The 6,631-nt window shown below is 41.8% G+C and overlaps 1 pseudogene; it reads left to right on the top strand.

Moving 5' to 3' along the window:
* Positions 1-4,231: 4,231 nt before the first annotated feature.
* LOC113886444 lies at positions 4,232-5,386 on the top strand (annotated as a pseudogene).
* The last annotated feature ends 1,245 nt before the right edge of the window (positions 5,387-6,631 follow it).

Here is a 6,631-nt window from a genome sequence, read left to right as displayed (position 1 = left end):
TTGTCCTCATTTCTTTTAATTCGCTTTTCTTTTTTCCTCTCTGATTCATTTATTTCTACCATTCTATCTTCTACTTCACTAATCCTATCTTCTGCCTCCATTATTCTACTATTTGTTGCCTCCAGAGTGTTTTTTATCTCATTTATTGCATTATTCATTATATATTGATTCTTTTTTATTTATTCTAGGTCCTTGTTAAACCTTCCTTTCGTCTTCTCAATCCTTGTCTCTAGGCTATTTATCTGTGATTCCATTTTGATTTCAAGGTTTTGGATCATTTTCACTATCATCATTTGGAATTCTTTATCAGGTAGATTCCCTATCTCTTCCTCTTTTGTTTGGTTTGATGGACATTTATCCTGTTCCTTTGCCTGCTGGATATTTCTCTGCCTCTTCATCTTGTTTATATTGCTGAGTTTGGGGTGGCCTTTCTGTATTCTGGCAGTTTGTGGAGTTCTCTTTATTGTGGAGTTTCCTCGCTGTGGGTGGGGTTGTATGGGTGGCTTGTCAGGGTTTCTTGGTTAGGGAAGCTTGTGTCGGTGTCCTGGTGGGTGGAGCTGGATTTCTTCTGTCTAGAGTGTAATCAAGTGTCCAGTAATGTGTTATGAGATGTCAATGGGTTTGGAGTAACTTTGGGCAGCCTGTATATTGAAACTCAGGGCTGTGTTCCTCTGTTGCTGGAGAATTGCATGGTATGTATTGCTCTGGAACTTGTTGGCCCCTGGATGGTGCTTGGCTTCAGTGTAGGTATGGAGGCGTTTGATGAGCTCCTGTTGATTAATGTTCCCTGGAGTCAGTTCTCTGGTGTTCTCAGGATTTGGATTTAAGCCTCCTGCTTCTGGTTTTCAGTCTTATTTTTACAGTAGTCTCAAGACTTCTCCTTCTATACAGCACCATTGATAAAATATCTAGGTTAAAGATGAAAAGTTTCTCCACAGTGAGTGACACCAGAGAGGTTCACAGAGTTACATGGAGAAGAGAAGAGGGAGGAGGGTGTTAGAGGTGACCTGAATGAGATGAGGTGGAATCAAAAGAGGAGAGAGTAAGCTAGCCAGTAATCACTTCCTTATGTGCGCTCCACAGTCTGGACCACTCAGAGATGTTCACGGAGTTATACAGAGAATAGAAGAGGGGGGAAGGAGACAGAGGTGGTCAGGAGGATAAAATGGGGCAATCAAAAGGAGAGAGACAAATCCTTACGGTGATCAGTTCCCTAAGTGTTCTCCACCTTCTGGAACACACAGAGATTCACAGAATTGGGTAGAGAAGAGAAGGTGTGGGGGGAGGGGACAGAGGCGACCTGGTGGAGAAAAAGGAGAGTCCAAAGGGGGAGAGAGCAGTCAAGCCAGTAATCTTGCTTCCAAGTAAAAATGGGTACTGAAGATTGGGTTCTTAAAGGTACAAAATTGATAACAAATACCAAAAAGCAAAGATTAAAAATCTAGAGTAGAGGTTTAATTTTCAAAAATACAATATTAAAGAAAAGAAGAAAAAAAAAGTCACAAAAATTATAAAATATATATATATGAAGTTTGCTTTAAAAAATAGCGTCTTTTTTTTTGCAAAGTAATAATAAGTTATAAAAATGAAAATTAAAGGAGTAATAGAGAACTTAAAATTTTTTTAAAAATTAAAAAAAAGAATTATCGTAAAAATAGATTTAGGACTTTCTCTGCTGTTGTTGTCGGCAGTGTGGGGTCAGTTCATTTTAGGATAGTTCCTTGGTCCGGCTTATATTTCTCAAGATCTATAGGCCCCTTCCTATGTAGTCGGTACTAACTACAGGGTTTTAATCTATTGCGTCTGCCACTTCCAAGGCGGTTCCCTCTGTTTTAGCTTCTTCTGTTTGCTGGTCTCTTCAGTGTCTGATTTCCACCCTGACATAAGGGGGCGGTGGTGGACACTTTTTTAAGCTCACTTGTTCAGTCGCGCTGTGGGGAGGGAGGGATGCTGCAAACAAATAACACTGGCATGTGCTCGCAGTGTCTAAGCCACACTGGGCCTGCCCCCACTCATGGCGCTTGTGCCCTCCCTTCCCACACTGCTCAGGCTCTAGGTTGCTCCACCCGGAACCATCCGAGGCCGGCCCTGGGCTGCATGCACCTCCCAGGTCTAAGCTGCTTAGGTTCAGGCACTCAGGTAGTCCTCAGAGGCGCAGACTTGATTGGGCCTGCATTTTGTGCCCTTCCCAGGTCCGAGCAGCTCAGGTGATGAGGTGTTTGGCAAGCGTGGTCGCTGCGACTTATCACCTCCCCCATCCCTGAAGTTTGGTTTTCTGGGTGTGCAACCAGTGCACCTTTGCAGGCTGACGTCCAGGACCCCAGGAAGTCTTAGGAAAGAAGCCTGCTTGCAGTTTGGTAGATGATATCTCTCTGGGGCTGCGATTGCCCCCTTCTGGCTCTGGCTGCCTGTCACTGGAGGGGGATGGTCTCCAGCCGGCTAGTTCTGTTCAGTCTTTTGTTCTGTGCATGGGCCTGGCGGTGTCTTAGGTTAGGGCTTTGCGCATGGTAGCTATCCCGCAGTCTGGTTTGCTAGCCCAAGTTAGTTCACTCAGATTGCCCTTGGGACATTCAGGCCTGGTCCTTACTCTAAGCAATGCAGCCCGCGCCTCCCTGCCCAGCCCCCACTTGCTAGTGGCGGGTGCAGGCGTCTGCACTGCTTCTCCACTGGGAGAGTTACCGTTGGGCTCATAATCTGTGGGTTTTAATTATTTATTTATTTTTCCTCCCTGTTATGTTGCCCTCTGTGCTTCCAAGGCTCTCCACAGACTCGGCAGTGAGAGTGTTTCCTGGTGTTTGGAAACTTCTCTCTTTTTAAGACTCCCTTCCTGGGAGCTCCGTCCCTACCTCTTTTGTCTCTTTTTTTGTCTTTTATATTTTTTCCTACCTCCTTTTGAAGACAATGGGCTGCTTTTCTGGGTGTCTGATGTCCTCTGCTGGCATTCAGAAGTTGTTTTGTGGAATTTACTCAGTGTTTAAATGTTCTTTTGATGAATTTGTGGGGGAGAAAGTGGTCTCCCCGTCCTATTCTTCCACCATCTTAGGACCACCCCACTTCCTTATCTTTTTCTTCTGAAGATTTTTAGAGTCCCAAGTCTGTGTTTAAGTCTTGCTTAAGATGCAATATTACTTGTGCATAACAAAGGAGAAATCCTGCCATTGGGACAACGTGTATAAGCATATAGACATTATGATACCTGAAATAATCTGATTACTGAAGGACAAATACAGCATAATTCTACTTATACAAGGTTTTAAAATAGTCAAATTCATAAAAGAAGAGAGTACAATGAAAGGTAGTTGTCAGGAGCTAAAGGGATAGGGCAAGTTGAAAATTATTTTCCAATGAGTATAAAGTTTTTTATTCAAGATGAATAAGGCTATATATTATATACATATATATATATATGTATATAGTTAGTTAGTTAGCAACATTGTATTGTGCATTTTATGATATGTTAAAGGGATGGATCTTATGTTGTGTTCATTTAAAAAGATTTCAAAAGAACAGAAGGGAATTTCTGGAGATAGTATGGTTAGTTCCTTAGTGTAGTGATGGTATTGTAAGTGTATGCATATGTACAATCTCCACAAGATGTACAATTATGGAGTGTATCAACTATAACCCCTAATAAAGAGAAAATATAAAGAACCTACAGAAATTCTCATCCTAAATAGTGAAAAACTGATTTCTTCACCATAAATCCAGGAAAAATATAATGATGTCAACTACCACCATGTATATTCAACAATGTATTCAAAGTTTTAGTGAGGGTAACTAAGAGAAGGAAAATAAATACAAGATATATATATATATATATATATATATATATATATATATATATATATAAGAAAATAAAAAATACAACTGTATTTATCTGTAGATGACATAATTTTGTGTGTAGAAATTCCCAAGGATCCACTAAATATCCATCAGAAGTAACAAATGAGTTTACCAACTTTGCAGAATACTAAATAAATTGTAAAACTCAGTTGTATTTCTCTACACTAGCAATGTGTGTGCTATGCTTAGTTGCTCAGTCATGTCCAACTCTTTGTGACTCCATAGACTGTAGCCTACCAGGCTCCTTTGTTCATGGGGATTCTCCAGGCAAGAGTGCTGGAGTGGGTTGCCATGCCCTCCTCCAAGGGATCTTCCCAATCCAGGGATCAAACCCAGGCCTCCCACATTGCAGACAGATTATTTACCATCTGACCCACACTAGCAATAGACAATCCAAAAATAAATCTTATAAAAATCTATTTAAAAGAGTAACACAGAGAATAAAATACACAGAAAAAATTAATAGATGAAGTCTGAAGATGGTACCATGAGGTGAGATACCCTCCTGGAAATCCTGTCCTTTATGAATGGATGGTATTGTGCTACCTATTTCCTGCTAGAACCCTTTGCATTTCTGTCTAAAGATCTCCTGCTCCCATTTCCAACAGCCAGTCTAGTGCCGGATGTGATGATGCTCTTCCTGTATCTTGGAACTGAAGTAATTGGATTATTTTTTGGTACAAAGGGAAGTCTCTGCCAATGGAAGATGCCACATGGTATTAATGTGGTCTTGACCTTCCTGTCCACCATGGTGGCCTCCTATTACCTGCTGTTGCAGACCTCTGTGATCCGCCTGGAAGCCATCATGAACAGCATCTTGCTCTTCTTCTGTAGCTCAGAGCTGCTGCTTGAGGTGCTAACCCTGGCCACTTCCTCCAGTATGGACAGGACATAAAGTACAAAAATTTCAGCCAGCAGCTCTCACACACTGAGACCACACATACATTTGGTACTTCAGCCTCACCATTGAGAAGTGGCAGGTCATGTTAGAAAAAGTTTCAGCTTTTCCTTGGCCCAGACACCTGGGGGACAAACCCAGCATAAGGCCACTGGGCACCATCTTCTCAACCAGGACCATCAGCCCAGGAGACTCTTCTACAGTCCAGAATAGGGAGGGGCAAGGCTATAGTCTTCCTGGCCCCTCCAGGAACCAATTCCCTTCTGTCCCCAGGTTTTTCTCTTTGATCATTGTGGCCAGAGCATCTTGGATGGACCATGCAGGCTCCCTGGGCTTCCAGCAGGACCTGAGCCACACGCTCCCCCATGTGTGCTGTGCCCCACATGTCCTGCAGGAGCATGGGGTGCCTCAGGAGGGTGTCCTCCCAGAGTGATACAAAAGCTGCTCATCCCATTTCTACGACTGAGCTCCAGAACTTTTTAAGTGACTCATAGTGTTAGTCTTCTACTCTCGTCATGAAACAAACATTGTTTTATAATATGTATTTTCTGTTAACAAATTAATAGGAGTGTAAGAATTGTCAACTATAAACCAAAAAAACAGTGTTCTGAGAAAATAAAGATCTCTAATATATAAATGGAAAGATAGCTCTCAGTCTTGTATCAAAAAGCTTAGTGTTGTCAATAAAGCAATGCTTCTCAACACAATTTCTATCCAAATCTCAGCTGACTTGTTGGGGCAGAAATTGACTTTAATTGTCAATGATATCACTAATTGTCAATTTGTAATATCTTTGTTATTAATATTAACATGGATTCAAGGATACAGATTAGCCAAAACAATATTGGAAAAGAAAAACTTAGAGGACTTTCACTTTTCAATTTCGAGGATTACTGCAAAACTATAGTACAGTGTTGAGAGGAGCAACCCCAGGTCCAAGGAGCAGTGGCTGCGCAGGTGTCTGGGGAGGCCTTACAAATAGCTGTGAAAAGAAGAGAAGTGAAAAGCAAAGGAGCAAAGGAAAGATATAGGTATCTGAATGCAGAGTTCCAAAGAATAGCAAGGAGAGATAAGAAAGCCTTCCTCAGCGATCAATGCAAAGAAATAGAGGAAAACAACAGAATGGGAAAGACTAGAGATCTCTTCAAGAAAATTAGAGATCCCAAAGGAAGATTTCATGCAAAGATGGGCTTGATAAAGGACAGAAATGGTATGGACCTAACAGAAGCAGAAGATATTAAGAAGAGGTGGCAAGAATACACAGAAGAACTGTACAAAAAAGATCTTCACGACCCAGATAATCAGGATGGTGTGATCACGCACCTAGAGCCAGACATCCTGGAATGCGAAGTCAAGTGGGCCTTAGAAAGCATCACTATGAACAAAGCTAGTGGAGGTGATGGAATTCCAGTTGAGCTATTTTGAATCCTTAAAGATGAGGCTGTAAAGTACTGCACTCAATATGGCAGCAAATTTGGAAAACTCAGCAGTGGCCACAGGACTGGAAAAGGTCAGTTTTCATTCCAATCCCAAAGAAAGGCAATGCCAAAGAATGCTCAAACTACCGCACAATTGCACTCATCTCACACGCTAGTAAAGTCATGCTCAAAATTCTCCAAGCCAGGCTTCAGCAATACATGAACCGTGAACTTCCAGATGTTCAAGCTGCTTTTAGAAAAGACAGAGGAACCAGAGATCAAATTGCCAACATCCGCTGGATCATGGAAAAAGCAAGAGAGTTCCAGAAAAACATCTATTTCTGCTTTATTGACTATGCCAAAGCCTTTGACTGCGTGGATCACAATAAACTGTGGAAAATCCTGAAAGAGATGTGAATACCAGACCATCTGAACTGCCTCTTGAGAAACCTGTATGCAGGTTAGGAAGCAA

The sequence above is a fragment of the Bos indicus x Bos taurus genome, chromosome 29 (genome assembly GCF_003369695.1).
Source record: "Bos indicus x Bos taurus breed Angus x Brahman F1 hybrid chromosome 29, Bos_hybrid_MaternalHap_v2.0, whole genome shotgun sequence".
Lineage (NCBI taxonomy): Eukaryota > Metazoa > Chordata > Mammalia > Artiodactyla > Bovidae > Bos > Bos indicus x Bos taurus.
This window is presented reverse-complemented; position numbering and strand designations above follow the sequence as displayed.